Here is a 21831-nt window from a genome sequence, read left to right as displayed (position 1 = left end):
CTGGGGTGTATTCGAGTTGTGACCTGTAAAAAGTTTCAATGAGGTTCGTACCTAATGATTCCCTTGTCAAACTGTGCCGTAAATAAACTCATTTTCCGTGTGAATAACATATCGCGAAAATCAACTGACGCGAAGCTTCATAAAACAAGAGGCCCAAAGGGCCTTAACGGTCATCTGACTACCTTGGCAATAGTAAAATTAATTTCATATGGTGTCACTTTGTCAGGACCATGTCAGGATCATTTTCCATTTCCTTCAACAAATCTTATTTCAAACAAGAGGCACAAGGGCCTTAACATGTAGGAAATTAATCAAATATAGTGTCATGGTAACCTTCTTCGATTTGGGATCAACCAGAGATGTAACAATACTTTGTCAAACCATGTCAGGAACATATCATGCAGATGAAGTTGCAGCCAAATCACAAAGGTAGAACTTGAGAAGTTCAAAATGTGTTTTCATGATGGCGGCTGTGGCGGCCATCATGGATTTCGGATCGACCCGAAAAATAACAACACTTTGTCAGGACCATGTCAGGATCATCTATGCAAGTTTCAGCCAAATCGCACCGGTAGAACTTGAGAAGAAGTTCAAAATGTGTTTTCAAGATGGCGGCTGTGACGCCATCTTGGATTTTGGATCGACCCGAAAAATAACAACACTTTGTCGGGACCATGTCAGGATCATTTCGTGCAAGTTTCAGCGAAATCGCACCGGTAGAACTTGAGAAGAAGTTCAAAATGTGTTTTCAAGATGGCGGCTGTGGCGGCCATCTTGGATTTCGGATCGACCCGAAAAATAACAACACTTTGGCGGGACCATGTCAGGATCATTTCATGCAAGTTTCAGCCAAATCGCACTGGTAGAACTTGAGAAGAAGTTCAAAATGTGTTTTCAAGATGGCGGCTTTGGTGGCCATCTTGGATTTCGGATCAACCCGAAAAATAACAACACTTTGTTGGGACCATTTCATGCAAGTTTCAGCCAAATCGCACCGGTAGAACTTGAGAAGAAGTTCAAAATGTGTTTTCAAGATGGCGGCTGTGGCGGCCATCTTGGATTTCGGATCAACCCGAAAAATAACAACACTTTGTCGGGACCATGTCAGGATCATTTCATACAAGTTTCAGCCAAATCGCACTGGTAGAACTTGAGAAGAAGTTCAAAATGTGTTTTCAAGATGGCGGCTTTGGCGGCCATCTTGGATTTCGGATCAACCCGAAAAATAACAACACTTTGTTGGGACCATTTCAGGATCATTTCATGCAAGTTTCAGCCAAATCGCACCGGTAGAACTTGAGAAGAAGTTCAAAATGTGTTTTCAAGATGGCGGCTGTGGCGGCCATCTTGGATTTCGGATCGACCCGAAAAATAACAACACTTTGTCGGGACCATGTCAGGATCATTTCATGCAAGTTTCAGCCAAATCGCACCGGTAGAACTTGAGAAGAAGTTCAAAATGTGTTTTCAAGATGGCGGCTGTGGCGGCCATCTCGGATTTCGGATCGACCCGAAAAATAACAACACTTTGTCGGGACCATGTCAGGATCATTTCATACAAGTTTCAGCCAAATCGCACTGGTAGAACTTGAGAAGAAGTTCAAAATGTGTTTTCAAGATGGCGGCTTTGGCGGCCATCTTGGATTTCGGATCAACCCGAAAAATAACAACACTTTGTTGGGACCATTTCAGGATCATTTCATGCAAGTTTCAGCCAAATCGCACCGGTAGAACTTGAGAAGAAGTTCAAAATGTGTTTTCAAGATGGCGGCTGTGGCGGCCATCTTGGATTTCGGATCGACTCGAAAAATAACAACACTTTGTCGGGACCATGTCAGGATCATTTCATGCAAGTTTCAGCCAAATTGCACTGGTAGAACTTGAGAAGAAGTTCAAAATGTGAAAAGTTAACGCACGGCGGACGGCGGACGACGACGGACGAAACATGACGACTATAGGTCATCCTGACCCTTCGGGTCAGATGACCTTAAAAGGTACAGCAGGACAATCATTATTATTCTCTAAATCGCCAAGAAATAGCTATGAAAAAAAAACAGCCACGGAAACGCAAAATTTAGTAGCCACAAAAATAGGTTGGTTTATAGTATTTTTAATCCAAAATTAACCTAGATTTGTATGACCAAGCTTTGTGCCATTGCCGAACGTGTAATTGGCATGAAATGTCCAACTACTAAACTAATGATGATAGGTTATATATACAATGTATGTCATGCAGGGTCTTTGACGTTTGACCTTGAACTTTTCAGTTTTGCGCTTTGAGTATCTTGTATGGGCAGGGGATCGTTTATACGCTCTAACCAGAATCAGAGAAAAATTGATCCTGAATTAACCTAGATTTGTCCGGTTGTTTCTTACCAAGCCGTGTGATTTTCGTGTCACACCTGAATTAACCTAGATTTGTATGAGTGTTTGTCAAACTTTGTGATTCCCTTGCGTCTGCAGTAATTGGCGATGTAAGCTGTATAAAATGTCCAATACTTATTAATAGTATATTAATAATGAATTATATATAAAAACTGTCGCGCTTAGTAGCATCTTGAACTATTTAGTTGTGTTTTCATTACATTGTATTGATAAGTGAAGATTTATGTGCACTAACCAAAGACAGTTTTGTGGTACGCCTGAAAGACGTAACACTGAAAAACTGAACCTTGTAATCTGGGTGTACCAAAATGCATGGACTAATGGGAGAGCGTTATAGTATACCTGTCGGAACCTCAAAATCCAGGTATACTCTTAATAAAACGAAGCAAGCTGTAGTGATCTATGCTGAATCTATATGTGGTGACATCGCGTGATTGTCTGCGTAGACGGAAACGTCACATCTGGGCAGGGTTTCACTTATATTTCTTTTAATAAAAGTTATATGATAAATATAATCTTACAATTGTGACTATGTAATATGAAATTTATCACTTAAACTGGCTCGTGGCATCACATTATTGATCTCATTTGATAAATTTTATATTACATAGCCACTCTGCAAGATCCTCTATTCATGTTATAACTCTGAGACTGATTTGAAAGTCATATGTAGATGTGCATACATGTTTTCTTTTGTCAAAACTTTGTTGCTATGGTAACCAGGTCGAGATTAGCGTTAGTGTAAGGTGAAAATATTGAAAGGGTCATCATCATAAATTTTCTTTTAACTTTCATCTTAAGTTTTGAAGTTATATATGAATTAAGATTGTTGTGAAGTTAGTTTGTCAAGGCGCGTTCGAATAGAAGCACGTGAACGATCATAAGAACGGTCAAAATCAAAAACACCACAATATCTTCTTGTTTGAAAGGTAAAAAAAATGTATGCATGAAAATTGTCACAATATGGATACTGTCGTGATATCAGAGGAAGCGAGAGGAAATGATGATAGGCTTTAGGCTTGTTTTCCTATCCTAGATGTTTGTGTGTATTGGTGTATATGTATGTATATATTTGAATAAATATTGTTTAAACTAAAACTAAGCGAGAGGGGGAGTTTCCCGAGTTAAAGATTTTTAAGTTATTTACTCTTTGCATGCAGTCAAACTATTATGGCCGAAACTGTATCTAGGCACTTCACGGATTATACCGGAAGCATGACACTAAGAATCATGAAGTAGCCGCTTCATCGACAAGTCCTCCTGGCTCCGTCTGGAATATTGTCAGATCCTCTACAGAAACAAATGAGAATAGGATCTGTACATCACTCAGATATGTCTAGGTTTTGTTTACGTAAACCTTATGTGAAATCTTCCTATGACAAGATGAGAGGCTAACAACATTACGTGATGGACCAATTACTATCCTCGTCACATTACGCGAATGACCAATTACATCTCTTGTCACAGAATCACAAGGAAACTGGGGATCATTACAGAACAGATTGGTTACAGACTCCAATCGTTCACGCGGAATTACAAATAGTGATTTGTTGATGTTGTCAGCATATAAACAGTTTTGTCGTATATTCTGAACTACCTCTGGGGACAACATCCGCCACTTTGACGAACGCGGTGCACTAAAGAACTGTTTATCTCGGTGATTTACGTCCCTTGGTACACATACACAACAAATGTGACGTCTGAAATAGGAGAGGAGAGTGATGCCAAAGGATGGGGTTGGGGCTTCAGTTATCACGGGGTGGCGACTATAAGATCGTAAATCAGTAATATCACGGATGGGTGGCTACTTGTGTCTAAATATGGTTCTCGCGTGAAATCGATGGTCATTCCGACCAGTGTTCAACATCTAACGAGATGACCGATATTTTTTCCACCTAGAAGCTTTCTACTCAGCCAATTACAACTGTAAGTAATGTCATACACTTGGGCACTTTCCTCCTACAGCCGGACGTCAGTGATATTATAGGAACACTGGGACACATAAGATACATTCAAGAATAGTAAGGCTTTCAGTGTGTCCTTTCGTAAGACCATTAAACAGTGTGTCCTTTCGTAAGACCAATTAACAGTATGTCCTTTCGTAATACTAATTATCAGTGTATCCTTTCGTAAGACCAATTAATAGCGAGTCCTTTCGTAAGACCAATTAACATTATGTCATATCGTAATACCAATTAACAGTGTGTCCTTTCGTAATACTAATTATTAGTGTGTCCTTTCGTAAGACCAATTAACAGTGTATCCTTTCGGAAGACCAATTAACAGTGTGTCCTTTCGTAAGACCAATTAACAGTGTGTCCTTTCCTAAGACCAATTAACTGTGTGTCCTTTTGTAAGACCAATAAACAATGTGTCCTTTCGTAAGACCAATTAACAGTGTGTCCTTTCGTAAGACCAATTAACAGTGTGTCCTTTCGTAAGACCAATTAACAGTGTGTCCTTTCGTAAGACCAATTAACAGTGTGTCCTTTCGTAAGACCAATTAACAGTGTGTCCTTTCGTAATACCAATTAACTGTGTGTCCTTTCGTAAGACCAATTAACAGTGTGTCCTTTCGTAAGACCAATTAACAGTGTGTCCTTTCGTAAGACCAATTAACAGTGTGTCCTTTCGTAAGACCAATTAACAGTGTGTCCTTTCGTAATACTAATTATCAGTGTGTCCTTTCGTAAGACCAATTAACAGTGTGTCCTTTCGTAAGACCAATAAACAATGTGTCCTTTCGTAATACCAATTAACTGTGTGTCCTTTTGTAAGACCAGTAAACAATGTGTCCTTTCGTAAGACCACTAAACAGTGTGTCCTTTCGTAATACCAATTAACTGTGTGTCCTTTCGTAAGACCAATTAACAGTGTGTCCTTTCGTAAGACCAATTAACAATGTGTCCTTTCCTAAGACCAATTAACTGTGTGTCCTTTCGTAAGACCAATAAACAGTGTGTCCTTTCGTAAGATCAATTAACAGTCTGTCCTTTCGTAGGACCATTTTGTTTTGTTTGTTTGTTTGATTTATTAACGTCCTATTAACAGCTATGGTCATGTAAGGACGGCCTCCCCATGTATGCGGTGTTGCGTGTATGTTGTGCGAGGTGAGTGTACTGGGAGACTGCGGTATGTTCGTGTTGCGTCTTCTTGTATAGTGGAACTGTTGCCCTTTTTATAGTGCTATATCACTGAAGCATGCCGCCGAAGACACCAAGCAACACACCCCACCCGGTCACATTATACTGACAACGGGCGAACCAGTCGTCCCACTCCCTGTATGCTGAGCGCTAAGCAGGAGCAGAAACTACTACTTTTATAGACTTTGGTGTGTCTCGGCCAGGGGACAGAACCCAGTGCCTTCCTCACAGGGGCGAACGCTCAACTTAAGGCCAAAAGTGAGGCGGTGCCAAGGGAGGCATTAGGAAGGATAAAGTCAGTTAGGAAGAAGAGAAAAGATAAGATCCTAAATTTAGTCGCCTTTTACGATCATGCAATAGGGGCAGCAGGTACAATTCTTACGCCCTACCTGCACAGTGTGTCCTTTCATAGCACTTATTGAAATATCGATTAAAGATGCTCCACCGCTGACAAATGGTATTTATTTCCCTATAAAAAACAAGAGCAGACGATTTAGTATTTTTCTTCAGTTAGAAAAGTTACTTTACACCATTACCACTATTGAAAAGTTTGGGCTTCTAATTTTACTTCAAGTAAAAAATATGAAAAATAATTAATTGCATCCCGAAAAAATTCCGTGACACTATATCCTCTATGGAATGAAGTACTGATTGCGCATGCACCAAAGGCGAAATCAATTATATTATTTTTTGTGTTAATTAGGCATATATATAAGATTAAACACCAATTACTGCTCAAATGATTAATATCATTTATGCTCTATCGGCGGTGGAGCATCTTTAACGTAAATATTTACCTAGTCAAAATTGTTTCCTATTTTAACTGAAAATGAAAAAAATAGATTTAGCGGTTTTCACTTTTTTGCGATTGCTTTTCAGAGTACATATAACTAAACCACTTCTCAATATTTCGTGGATCATTTTTTTCCGATCTTCAAACGTAGTGATAATAAGGATCTGTATTTTAATCAGATTGCACAATTAAATATCTTGTTCTCTGTGACATTTTTCATATATATCTGAATGCATTTTTCGTTGGTACGTTTCTCAAAACATATCGCTATTTCTACAAAGATCTCCACCTCCTCTAAAACGTGACATGATAATATAGCCACGAGTGTAACAAACCGAATGCTGAAGTACTAAGACACTCAAGGAATTCTGTCAGTGACGAAGTACCACTTAACGAACTGCAAGAGTTGCCATCCACAAAAAAAATAGTCCACAAAATTACTACACCTCTCCCATCTGATCGGTATTATCACGGAGCTATCGGTAATATCACAGTGTCAGGAGAAACGGCTGAAGACTATAAATCACACGAGTCAAACTTTTATATAAATGATGGATAGTTACTGCGCACCATATAGATAGGTTTTTACTGCCAAAGGTAACAACCATCTCATAATTAATGTTTTCGAACTTAAAGCTGACAATGCATGTTAAAAATTTACATTTGAGATTAAAAAAATAATGAAGTTATTTTTAAAAAATTCGTTTCTGAGACCGCCTCTTGCGTTTCTAAGGACGGGCAGTCGCCATTTTGTTTGAACTCAGCTTAAAGCGCGTGAATCGACACACGTGCGCTCTGTCATGTACATATACACCTAGCAGTTGTCCACTGTGTATCGTCTACTAATACATTTACCTGTAAATATTTTTATGTAGGGCTTGTTTTAGCAAGCAAACATGTCAACTCCTCTTATCTTATCGTTTCTCTTCTTCCTAACTGACTTTACGTTTCCCTAAAGCCTCCCTTGGCACCGCCTCACTTTTGGCCTTGAGTTGAGCGTTCGCCCCTGTGAGGAGGGCTCCGGGTTCTGTCCTTTGGCCGAGACACACCAAAGTCCATAATAGTGGTAGTTTCTGCTCCTGCTTAGCTCAGCAAACAGGAAGTGGGACGACAGGTTCGCCCGTTGTCAGTATAATGTGACCGGTTAAGGTGTGTTGCTTGGTGTATCGGCGGCATGCTTCAGCGATATAGCACTATAAAAAGGGCAACAGTTCCACTATAGAAGAAGACACAACACGAACATACCGCAGTCTCCCAAAACACGCACCTCGCACTTCACACACGCTACACACTGCATACATGGGAGGCCGTCCTAATATAGCTGCGATGACGTAGCTCTGAACGACGGACGGAAAATTTCTGACAAATGGTCGTCGTCAGAGCTACGATTCCGTCCCATTGACCGTAGTGTTGCAAAACATCCAGCGGTAAAAATGTTCTATTTCACGTGTGTTATGTAATTTTGTAATTAAATTCAACAATACCAAACATTTTAAATATAAAATGATTATTTATTTACCTACCTCCTTGTCTAAATTATGTTTTAAAGCACTTTTGAATGGCTCACATCTCCGACACGGCTCACTTGGCCGCCATGATGCTTCTCGTTAGAAAGTCTCGCGCTCCAAATATGGCAACTAGTACCATATGTGGAATGACCCACAAATTTTCACTACGAAAAAAATATAATGTCACAAAGTTTTTAACATGAACTTTCAAAATTCTTTTTCGCTAAATTCTAAATAATACTTACATTAATCAGTTCCACCATGTTTATTCTTAGTTTGTTGACTTTTTAAAACTTTTAAACATATTTTACCTGTTGAGTTTTTGATTTCGTAACGGTTTCCGGTTAAAGTTATATGTGCCGTAACTGGTCGAAAATTTTGACATGTTATTTTTTCTTCAATTATCTATTTAAAACCATATGTTTTAATGAATAAAGCTGTGAAAATCATTCAAATGGACAGACAATCATATGTAATGCCTTAAAAACGTTAGTTAGAACACATTGGTTATGCACTGTGAAATTCTTGTTTTGTATGCCTTATACATGTTTAGATGGAAATATATCTTCAGAAATCACTTTACAATTACTAATAATACTGTAAAAATGTGCAATGAAGATTGTGGACAGCAAGATTGCTTCATGGTCTGACCGTATATACTCATTTCATTACACTGAATATGTTAATATAATGATTTTTAGCAGTACTGCCAAAAATGATTTTCAGTCCTTTTTGTACTTTTAAAATTAAAACCTATACATTGAAAGTATTGTAATTCTCAAAATGGTAACTTTTGGAGTTGAATAACATATTAAAAGCTGTTCTTGATTCGTGACTATGAAAATTACGGCACATATAACTTTAATCAAACATGGCGGCGTATTTGAACAGGATTATACATGTGCTGGGTTTGCCTTGAATTTTACCACTAATAGTTGATGAAACATTATTCGAAAGGTTTGTGAATTGAATATTGATCATAGTTGTCAGAACAATACAGTTACATAAGAATATTACCTGAAAAATATATTTTCATCAGTCTCAAAGTGCGCATGTGGATCACAACGGGGCTTGCAACACTAGCGGCAACGGGGTGAAATTCATACCCTGCCGGGAACGGAGTGGAGGCAGGGTATGATTATTCGTTCTAGTCCTAATATAACCCTGGCTGTTAAATAGGACGGTAAAATTATCAAACAAACAAACAGTATAGATGACTTGGTCGTTATGTCAAAAACGTGACGCCGTTATGTGTAGTATAATAATCTCGTTTTGACGGAAAAGGATCTTACTGGTGAGTTTGGTAGATTAAACGAGTCTGGAACGGAACTTGATTACAATGGCTAACAACGTTATGTTATGGCTGTGCCGTGCGTATGCTTTTATATAGCCCGACAGTGTGTGTTACATTGTTGAAAACTTTGAAAGAAATGATAATACGTTAAATGAGAAATATTTCGTTCTAAATTGTTCTCAATTAGAAGACATTTATATGGATGGATTCTTTATGAAAACATGAATTGAACTGACAACGGACGAACCAATCGCCACACTCCATTAATACCGAACAATAAATAGGAACAGAAACTACCACTTTTATAAACTTTGGCGTGTCTCGGACTGGGGTCAAAACCCAGAGCCTTCGATACAGAGGCGACTGCTCGACCGAAAGTAGAAAGTGAGGTGGTGTCAAGGGAGGCATTAGGAAGAATAAAGTAAGTTAGAAAGAAAGAAAAGATAATATCTTAAATCTAGTCGCATTTTAAGATCATGTAATGTCTACCCACTAAGCTGTCAATTACAGACTTTGATGTAAAGTTATGTCTAGATCAATTTCAAACTACCTTTAAATGTTGAAGTTCTGGCTGTATTATTGCATATTTCACCATATGACCTTTGACCCACTAATTTTGACCTCACCGTATAGTCAAAAAAATTGACACTATCATTTCTTCCGAAAGAGGATGACCTACTGAACTTTTTTATGTATGGTGTCAAACTCAAGTAGTGCCCACGGAACCCCCAAACCGTACATAAGCCACCAGACTATAACTGCGTTTGGAGCTTTTCAGAATTATAGACCTGTCATGATACTACAGACGTTTTACAGTTTAGCCCTGAAAAGCTTAGTATTTATCTGTTAGTTTTGCTTCAAAATACAGTTGCATTTTACTTCAGTTTAAAACGGAATCGATACTCTCTCATTTCCTAAATGATATTTAGAAGTTCTGTTGACTTATTGTTCTGGCCAGTAGCGAAAACTTCAAACCTTCATATACATTTTTTTGCTTTAATCTGTAATCCGAAATTCTCAGAAAAGCAGGAGAGCATTCAGGAGATAGAATTCCATCCACCTAAAACGCCTGATGCACATACGTTACATAATGCAACTTTTTTTTAATTGTAAGACGGTGTTCGGCACACGTGGTTGCAGGCTATAATGTAGCGGCTGCCACAGATACTTGTAGTTCTATAATACATCCTGTAAACAGTTTAGTTTTTGTTAGACGTTAATCCTGTTAGACTTTGTTCCATATCTGTTTGTAGAATCCCCTGTTCAGATTATTATGAAGACATTATCGTTCGTAATTAAACGGACTAAATGTAAAAGTACAGGTCGTTCACCCCAGAATATGGAACCAGGAAAACAAGAAATGACGATACTTGTCTCGTATATAATAACGCCATCTATTGACCAGGAGGTCGGTGGCGCCCTCTCCCTATAAACTCTCCAATCTCCACAGACCTGCCTCATTTTAATATAGATTAGAGAGATTTATCAAGCCATGAACTCGAACTTCTTGACACCACGACGAATCTTGTGTGACCTTTGTTATAACTGGTTGGCCCAGTGGTTGTGACAGATGTGCCACCAACATTTCGTGGAAAAGGCGTCAAGTAAAACGGCCATATGTATGTATGTAACAACGTAAATTCCTCCGTTTATTTTTCGGAGCATCCGCCTATATGAGGGTACAACGAAGTCAGATACACTCCACAAGGGATTACTGGGTTTAGTGTCTATGGCATCCAACAACCAACTCTACCAACACAAATTAACTACAATTTATATACAAAAATGCACCATACACAGAGAACAATTAATTTAACTATTATCCTATACACTCAGCCCCCCAAGACATCGCTTTGAGCAGAAGTCGAACCACTTACTGAAGCAAACGTTCTGCAGCTCACGCATATTATTATATGATTATTTTGTTTATACCATAGGAGCTTAGCAATTTGGATAAGGACTTAATCACTGAGAGAGAGAGAAAGAGAGAGAGAGGGGTAGAGAGAGAGAGAGAGAGGGAGAGAGAGCACACGATATGGTCATTATTTATTCTGACGTTCTATTGGTTTTTTTTTTATATTGGTCAATGATATGATAGACATCATGTTCCTTTTTACGACAAGACATTGCAAACTTCCAAATCTAAACCGCTTACAAGTATTGTTTTACCTAATCGAATTCAATTTCTTTTTAGAATTGACACACTTATTTCATTGAGTGAGGGTTACCACGGTAGGGAACAAGTACGAAGTCAACGCAACGAGGTTTGTGACGTACGTCCTCATATCACTTTTGTACTAAACCTGTTTATATATCAGACTTGTTTTAGTTTGCCTAAAGTGATAACTATTTCCCCATAATTGGTTTAATGTCGCTTAATATTCTGTAAACAGCCTATAATTTTATTAAAATACAGATCCTGGTTCCAATAACGTCCCATAGAGAAAATCTGGCAACATTTAGGGTCACGTTCTGGTGACCTTTATATCCGCATAACTATAGTTCAAATGCAATTTCTTGCTATCTCGCTTTATCTACCGAAATCAACATTTTGTCACAGAATACACGTACATTACCCTATGTTGTGACTACACACATCAATGTGATTATGACAGCCCTTGTAAATATTTCGTCTCCTTCAGTAGTAATTTGAATGTTCAATTGGTCAAAAGGTTATCAGAATGTGATCCAGTATTGGATGTTAATAAAATTGAAAAGCTTACACTATACTATTTGTCTGGTTATTGAATATAATCAGTAGACTGTACCAGCCATACCAAGACGTATAAAAACGATTATTTTCTCAACAAGATTCAAATGTATAGAAATAATATCATCATATGAGTACAGTATTGTAATCGAAAATAAACAGACATCAACGAAATTGTCTTGAAATATCATGATCCTATGAGTAAAGTATAGCAATAAACATCAGATATCAACGAAATTGTCTAGAAATATTATCATGCAATAAGTAAATAGAGTAATCGAAAATAAACTTCAATCATCAACGAAATTGTCAAGATATTATTATCCTATGAGTAAGGTATATGGATTACATACTAATTTCTTCTACTGTTGAAATAAATTGAAAGTATTTGTTAGAAAGTCTGGTGTAATTAATTTCTTAGAAATATTTCCAAGTTCTAATGTCCCTGCAATATTCTGTCAGGTTAAACTTCTGACCCTCCCAATATGCAGAATTTTGAGAACTGTCAAAACCGCACTTTCTCAGATTAATTCATTGACACGCTTCTGTTCATCGTGGTGCCACCAACGCTTGAAATGCCAATCATTAATTTGTATGAAGGAGCACGATTTCATAGCACGGCTCGTCCCAGGGGAACTTCCACGCGCTCTCTATCCAACATCTTATCAAAATATGTCGATCAAATCAAACAGCCGTATTGGCTTGGTCAAATAAATTGTTGTGTAGCCCCTATGGACCTCCCCTATGGTTGACAAAAGGGATGCATTCTTGACCTGTATTAAGTAAATGGGCTGTAATATACATCTCTTGTTGATTTAGTGTTTACATGGTGCGTTATATCCCAGAGAGTTTGTAAGCTGTATTTGTTGCCGAATTAACCATGGATGTAAATTAAAGACCATTCAGTTAATAAAGAGCAGGGATGCATCTCCCTTGGAGTAAAACGATACAATCATCTCGTTACCTCAACAGAGTATCTGGCACTGATGTTTGTATTTTGGACGCGTGGACCCTTTTTAGATGTAAGTGTGAACGACATTCGAATTACTAGTATTGTATTAAAATATTGCTTAGGTATTTGTTATCAATTTACTCTGACCTTGAGAATTGCTGAGTACACTCAATTTTTAAAAGGACAAAACGAAAGAAGTTTTTGACAATGGGATATATTTGAGAAAAAGCCAACAAAACAGTTAAGACAATCTCCAAGGTTTGCCTTTTAAGTTGACCTATCGACGACAAATTATAAACAAATTTTATCATTTGGACAATTATTGGTGTTTAATCGTGTTTATATATATGCCTAATTGACAAAAATCTAATTTGTTTTGCTTTTATTGCCTGTCCATTTAGTGCCTGATTCCAAATAGAGATAGTGCCATAATTTTTGCAATTAATTATTGTAATACCGCAGTCTCCCAAAATACGCACCTCGCACTTCACACACTGCATTAATAGGACGTTAAAAGAATCAAACAAACAAACAACTTTAAGTAAACATAAGAAGCTCAATATTTTCAATTATCTTATAAGTGTTATATAACGCATGAAGGAGGGATAAAAAACAGATAATTAAGTATTTGGAGTATGATAATACATATGTTGGTAACTGTATATGATGTAAAACGTTTCTGGCATTACGATAGCACGAGTATTTCATGGTATGTCAAAAAGTTCAATATTGAGAAGTAAAATTCAATATTTCATACCTAAAAAATCTTTGTAGCAGAAAAAGACTCAAAGCGCCATGTTGTTTTTAGTCCAGTAAAGTAGCATATAGGTTTTTGCAATAAATGCCATGTTTTCTTTATTCACAAATTTTTTTCACCTTACACGACGATCGGTGGAACTAGGGAATGTTAATCTTAATTATATATATTTGCTGATAGAGAGAAAAAATATTGTAATACTTAATTCCGATGAAAGAGAGAAACATGCGTGGAAGCGTTGTGATATGATGAAAATCTGCTAGTAAATATATTTTCAAAAATGTAGCAAGTAGATAAAAAGACCAACACTGTTCGCGAAAGAATGAGAAGTGAAGAAAAAATGTGAGTACGTGATGAGTGTCGAATTAATGAGAGATAATGTCAACCCTGTACATGTATCAATAATTTTAGGGAAAAACTACACTTGCCATTATTACAATGCGTAATGAAGACGAAATGCAAAAATATACCTCAATATGTAATTTTATTAATTACAGTAAAACTTAGTTGTATCGAATAAATGGAATGAGTCGATGTTGTGTTAGATTTTGTTTCACCAAATTTTGTTACACGGATGATACGAACACGGTTGAAGCAAGTACTGCGGATGTTGTCGAATACATTTTGCAATCAATTTTTAAATACTGGCGAAACAATTCGTACAGTTTTTGTCTGGGCAGACTCTCATAGACATTGGGAACTCCATACAAGTTATTGGAAACCCAGGTATTCCGTTTATACTACATGTACCCGAAGGACCCGTTGTTGCCCTTAATCATATTTGTATTACCTCTCCTAGCGTCTCGACCGCGAGATAACGAATTTAGTATAGTTTATTGGGTTTAACGCCCTATTAACAGCTGGTATCATTTGATGACGGACTCCCATGTGTGCAATGTGTGAATTTTTTCGCAGGCTGAAGTATGTTCGTGCTGTGTCTTGTAATAGTCGAACTAACGAGACCACCTACATCACGATCGTGTTATACACTGGAGATCTGATGAGATTTTGGTAAACCCGATGTGGAAACCTAAATTTATCTCCCTGATCGAATGAATACCAGAGAGTCATCAGGATGTACTTCTCAATAGACATGTCTCTTTTTTTGTGTAACTGCCCATTGACTACAATAACAGTGAATTGGGATGAGGGGTCGTTTTGTCGCGTACTGTCAATTATAATTGATTTGTGTACTGGTGTACAGAAGATTTGCTCTGCAGGTAGAGTGTTAGAATATTAACCTGCTGTCTCTATTGTATTATCGTACAAGGCGCCTAAATTTAGCATAGCATATTTTCTCTTCTTCCTAACTACATACCGCCTCACTTTTGGCCTTCTGTTGAAAGCCTTTGAGGTAGGCGCTGGGTTTTTCCCCTGATCGAGACAAATCAAAGTACTATAAAGGGCAAGATTTCCACTATACCTGAAGACATAACATGAATATACCACAGTCTCCCAAAACATGCATAACGCACTCCATACACACCACATACGTCATTACATGACTATAATATGATAAGTTTCATTTGAACTCTTAAAATAAGCTATTCGGCCAGTGTCAGACTTAAAGCTACTCGTGTATGTACATGTATACGGTCAGTTATCTGCACACCTGTTGGTCATATCATAATCCCTGATTAGTCTGTGGGAACACGGAATGGATACATTGTGTGGACTGTTGCGGAAGTAGATATCAGGTATTAGATATCATGGCCAAATACTGATGTGTAAACCTACCTGCTCTCTTGTTACATGTACTAACCATTATAAATAGAGCTGACCAGTGATATATCAGGAGACAGCTATACAGGGCTAGAGAGAGAGGGAGCTAGACTGAAGCACACACCTTCTGTGTGGTCCTATTTTGGACCACATAACCATGACTGTATCTATACTGTTAAAGATGCTCCACCGCTGACAAATGGTATTTTTTTCCACTATCAAAATCAGGAACAGACGATTTAGTATTTAGTTACATACTTTGAACCATTTCCACTTTTGAAAAGTTTGAGCTTCTTATTTTACTTCAAAAATAATAATTGCATCCCGAAAAAATTCCGTGGCACTATATCCTAGTTGGAATGAAGTACTGATTACGCATGCACCAAAGGCCAAATAAATTATTCTATATTATTTTTGTGTTAATTAGGCATATATGTACACGATTAAACACGAACTATTGTTCAATTGATGAATTAATAACGCACTCAAAATAACCATGAATTGGGCTCAAAATGTGGAAAAGGACGAACGGCATCATTAGACATTATTTGACACAGTGCAGTGTCACTCAATTTTTCAGAGACAAATTTATGACTGATATACTCGATATATGTGGTATTGAATGTTTCATACTACTAGACAGTCAGTCAGACGAAGGCTTTGCACGGATTCTATTCGGACAACGTAATGATCATCTAAAAGACATAGAGGAACCATTTCACAAAAAGGCTACACACTATTTATCCTCTACTAGTGACAGACATTAAGAAAGAATGGATTGACGTTTCGCGACGTGAACGCGTAGATGTACGCCTGGCTCTTCCTTCTTCTATTTGACATTCATGAACTTGTATAGCTGATAAAATCAGTTTTTTCTTTTTCTTTTTGTAATTTTTTTGTATTTCTTTTGAATTTATTATTTGTATCGCTATAAGAGGAATTAAAGATTGAATGAATGAAATATGAAATAAATACAAAAAAGCAAATTCAGTGATAGAAAAACCATCAATGCGAATTGATGATGCTACACATTTATAGATAAATGAGATCAAACAGCAATGGAAGAGGTCGGAGGTCAATATCATGCGTTGGGGTGACTGTTGTCCGCCATTAGTCTCTATTGTACAAACTGTACTATCTGTCACTTGAAATCGTCAGAGAACGTGTTTAAGGGCCATACCAAGGACAAGACTGATCTTCCATGCTTATATTTACATTTTATTTTATTATTTCCAGTGTCAGACATTCCATTGAGAAGACAATCGATACTACACTATGTTTTTGTTTAATGTACGGCTGATATGGGGTAGCTAACTGAACGTTTTCTCGCTATATTCGATGACGTTACGATAGGCAATGATATTTTGATGGAATTGCTGTTTGCTTGATAAATTAAGATAGGAACTTTTGAAAACCGCGTCAATTCATTTGACGCTAAACCGGAAACTGTGCGGGTTTTTTTTTTAAATTCTAGAATGGTTTTCCAATACGCTACGACATTCCATTTGGATATTTTTCAATAGGTGAAAAATTGTGTAATATTGAATGTTTAAAATCATTAAATAATTAAAATAAAAGCAAGGAAGTGAAAATTAGATGATACCTCTGAGGTTTTTGTGGTCCCTGTCGTAAATGGGAATGTATTTTCAAATACCGGAAGTAACGTTCGCGGCAAAAAAATGATAGAGGGGACCCGTCCGGACCGAAATTCCTGAATTCTAAAAACATCGCAGACGGATTTTCTTAAAATACAAAATTTGGAGAAAATTATTAAAATAATCTGATAAACCAGATATAATATCACAAAAAGAACTGATGTGGAATGTTTTCTTGCTGCACGATTTTCCAAAAATAGTCAAATATGACCCATCTTAACACTGGATGAAATTGGCGTAGGGTTGCGAGTTACAAACTGAAAACTTGCAAAATTGGTAAAATTAGGTTTTTTATATGACATATACAAATATTGTGAAATTGAAATGGATATTAATTTCCTCTTTTGTCTATTCATTAATGTTTTAGGGGAGAAAATATAGAAAAACGTGATGATTACGTATAGAAACGGCCCTGGGAGATAAACAAAAATTAGTAAACATTTGTAACAATACAGTAGTTTTGTATATTGTTCTATCGTTAGAAACTTAGGACAAAAGAAACAGGATTGGGACTACATTCACCCTAATAATACAGAAAGCAAAATTTTCTGATTTTTTCTTTTTTCGCATGAAAAATGCAAGAAAATAAGATCTGTTAGAAAAAAATGATAAGGGTTTTCCCAAAAGTATGGAGCTACTTTTACATCCTAGTAACAGCTGGGATCTTGTAAGGTCGACCTCCCATGTATGCGATGTGCAGACTGTATGTAGTGCGCGGTGCGTGTCACAGATAGACTGATTACCGTCATACATACAAATATCATTTCGCCAGGGGTATTGTCTCTCTTTTTTATTTACAGAAATGCTATAAGTGGTTTTATGTAAAGACATTGCAAAATAAATGTAGCTATAATGGATTCTATGCTGATAAAATAACTGATTTTGAGGTAATTTGATGGAAATAGATTGACGACTGATGTAGTGGATGATAAATCCAGGATTTTGTAATTTGATGGAAATAGATTGACGACTGATGTAGTGGATGATAAATCCAGGATTTTGTGCGAATCTGTCTAAACAAAAGAGAATACAAACACTAGGACTAAAACATTGATACCGAAGTTTCGATTTAAACACCTTTAGCTTCGTTCGCTCCTATCACGGTCCGTAATATTGATAATATTGTCTAAAAGAATCCTTGTCTTGATTCCCCTTGGCTATCCCAGGTGGCAGTTGCGTTTGATAGTAAAAGGCACAAATAGTCTGAAAAGTTGACCTTTAGGAAAGTTCTCTCGTTTTGTATTGCTATTTCTCTGAAATGTTTCACAGATTTACCTTCCGTTCTTTGATGGTTTTATGTTGGCATTTATGCTGTCAATTCAATTTCACTTCGGAAATGGATTGCGATATGAACGGTATGATTTGATATAAAGAAGACAGTGTATGACCCACAGCCATCTTTAATGTCTTATTACAGAAGGCTAATACCGATTGGAAGATAATTACATATAAGTTTAGACAATTAAATGGAAATCGGCCAAATGCCAGCAGTTCTATACGACATGATTTATGTAACTATAGTAATAATAAAAAATAATAATAAAGTAGAACGAAAACAACATCATTCAATTTGTTAAACTCGACTTATTTCTCCAAATGAGGTTCTTTATACATTACACATTGTGTTTGTAGTCTTCTTTTTAAGAAAAAAATATGCGAACAAATTAGTTTCTGAAAAAAATTTGTTTGTGGTTAAATAAGATAATGTCAGCATAAACACTGATGAACCTATTTCCTGTAGATGCGTGCCAATTCCCTTAGTGATTTCCTCTATTGAGACTACGATATATTTGTCAAATGAAATATTAAAAAAAACAAGTAGGGATTGATACCGACCTGGTATAGTACTTCCATATTATGTTTGTCATGCTTTTGTCTATATGTCTTAGTTAACACTTACAAAATTTTCGTCAAAGACATGCTCGATGTCGAACGCCAATACTACCGCAACAGTATCCTGTATCCTGTACAGATCATCTCTACTTTACTCTGTAAACAAGTTATAAATAATGGCAAATACATAAAAAAAACCAACAACAACAACTTGTAACAAGGATCAAATTCAGCGTGAGCCGTTTCAGCCGTCATATGCAGCACTTCCTTGTTTGTAAATGAAATGCCAGTCTGTAATCAATTGTCATTGAAGAAGAGAAAATCAGGGGAAGAAATCTTTGCTAATTGACTTATTGTTCAAAGGAGCGGCAAAGATATCTTTGGTATATGATGGAATTTACTACATCAATTTAAGAAGAAACAAAAAAGCAAAAAATTATAGAAAATTTAAAGCTTTAATTCCAGCTATCTTTCAATTATCTTGTTAATTATGTATTCATTTACAGATATTTCATCCCTTTACGTTATCTTGTGATGAATGTGATGATCAGCCCTCCCCGAATTCTTTTGTTCGCCCCTGTAAGGAATGCTGTGTTCTGTCCCCTGGCCGAGACACACCAAAGTCTATAAAAGTGGTCGTTTCTGCTCCTGCATAGCGCTCAGCATACAGGGAATGGGGCGACTGGTTCGCCCTTTGTCAGTATAATGTGACCGGGTGGGGTGTGTTACTTGGTGTCTCGGTGGCATGCTTCAGTAATATAGCACTATAAAAAGGACAACAGTTCCACTATACAAGAGGACACAACACGAACATACTGCAGTCTTCAAAAACACACACTTCGCACTTCACACACGCTACACACTGCATACATGGGAGGCCGTCCTTGCATGACCATAGCTGTTAATAGGACGTTAATTAATCAAACAAACAAACAAAGCTGTGCTCGCCTGATGGCCTATAGTACAAGCAGACATTTACACACATTTGGGAAGTTTACAGTGGTATTTTGGATTAGAATTCATGTCATAGCTTCACAAGTTAACAGATTTTGATTTATGTAACACTTTGTTTGTTAAAGAATTTGCCTATGATTTTTCAAACAGTGCCTTAGAGGAGTTTAAATTAGGAAATGTATTTCTTTGTATAGACTCCTGAAAGCATGCGAACTTTATTGCTTTGATTAATCTCAACTAATAACTAATGTTTAAACTTGTACATATTTTGTAAATTTCTATTTGCTTTTTTGTTTTGTTTATTGTTTTCATGTTAAATGTCATTCTTTATGTAATTTTCAATTTTAAAGGAAATAAAGATAATAATAATTGTACCCAAAACCTTTCTCATAAGGGCAAACACTCAATGCAATACCAAAATTTCAGGCGGTCCGTATCAAGAAAATCATTGTATATTTAGAATGACAGTATACCACAACCCCCTCCCCCAAACCAATCTGATTAAAATATAGATCCTTATCACTACGTTTGAACGGAGTGGTTATAAGGATCTGTAATTTAATCAAATTGCCCCAAAAACACCCAAGAAATTGACACATTGCACACATTGCCTCATCACATTCGCTCATATCCAAATATAAATCAATAATTACTTTAATTAATTGTATGTGTTCTAGAAAATTATAATGTATTCAATGAGCAAATCAATTATGTGGTAAATCTTGCCTTTTATAATGCTTGTTCAGAAAAAAACATGGCGTAAAGCAAATCAGTTTCACTACAGACTCTCCTTGTTTCAGATTCTTTTACTAATTAGCAGTAGCAATTACCGTCATCAATGGTCCTAGTAATTACACCAATTAGCAGTAACAACTATTGAAGATGCACTATCGTCTGTAACGATGTGTCCTGTGTGTCGACTACACTGCAATAAACGGTAACGAGAAGACGGACTTTGTTTTAGTTGTGTGACGGCCGACACCTCCTAGATGCCTTGGTGCTGGTGTGAGAATAGGATACCGAGCTTAGTGACAAAAGAATCAGCTGTTCGAATCCAGGTATACATTACATTTTTGTTTGGCAATTCCGTTTAATGTTCCACAGAGTTCCGAAATATTTTCGTCAATGTATAAAGGGCCTTTCAGCGATAGATACTTTTTGCTCCTGCTTAGCGCTCAGTATAACGGGAGTGGGACGACTGGTTTGCCCGTTGTCAGTATAATGTGACCGGGTGGGGTGTGTTGCCTGGTGTCTTCGGCGGCATGCTTCAGTGATATAGCACTATAAAAAGGGCAACAGTTCCACTATACAAGAAGACACAACACGAATATACCGCAGTCTCCCAAAAGACGCACCTCGCACAACATACACACAACACAACGCATACATGGGAGGCCGTCCTTACATGACCATAGCTGTTAATAGGACGTTAATTAATCAAACAAACAAACAAAGAAACTGATGATATTCTTTGTTATTTTCTTTAGTTGTAGCATACAGCTACTTCTCTAGCACTCCGCGATAAAGTGCATGTTTGTGCAGAGCAAGACCTGTTGATTGAATAGTGCGAGTGCCGATATTGCAGCTTCGTGTTTTGTTCCACAAAGAGCTGCAAAACATTTTCGCCAGTATATAACGGCCAATAAGCTATAGATAATGTTAAGTGCAATCTGCCTTAAAGCAGCGCCGTTATGGGGACATGTGGCATATAGACTTACAGTCCTTACTTTTGACTTATGTGCACTAATTTTGCCCCTTTTCTCAACCAAGTTTATTGAATAAGATAGATAGCGTAAACATGTTTACCGCTGTCAAATGTCGATATATATATATCTAATACAAATGCTATTCATGAAACAAATATCGGTTAAAAACATTCCTTCGGATGACAATCAGTGCTTTAGAGGAGTTTAGATAAGGACTATTTTTTGTATAGACTCCTGAAAGCATGCGATTGTATTGGTTTGATTAATCTCAACGAATAACTAATTATTATTAGTTAATATGTGTAGTCACTATGTTTGTACTATGTATTGTTTAATAGGATAATTGTAAGTACAATTAAATATTTGATTTTGAATGATTTTTCAAATGTAACATTTATTATATTTGTCTTTCATGTATC

The sequence above is a fragment of the Argopecten irradians genome, chromosome 16, assembly GCF_041381155.1.
Source record: "Argopecten irradians isolate NY chromosome 16, Ai_NY, whole genome shotgun sequence".
Classification (NCBI taxonomy): Eukaryota; Metazoa; Mollusca; class Bivalvia; order Pectinida; family Pectinidae; genus Argopecten; species Argopecten irradians.
This window is presented reverse-complemented; position numbering follows the sequence as displayed.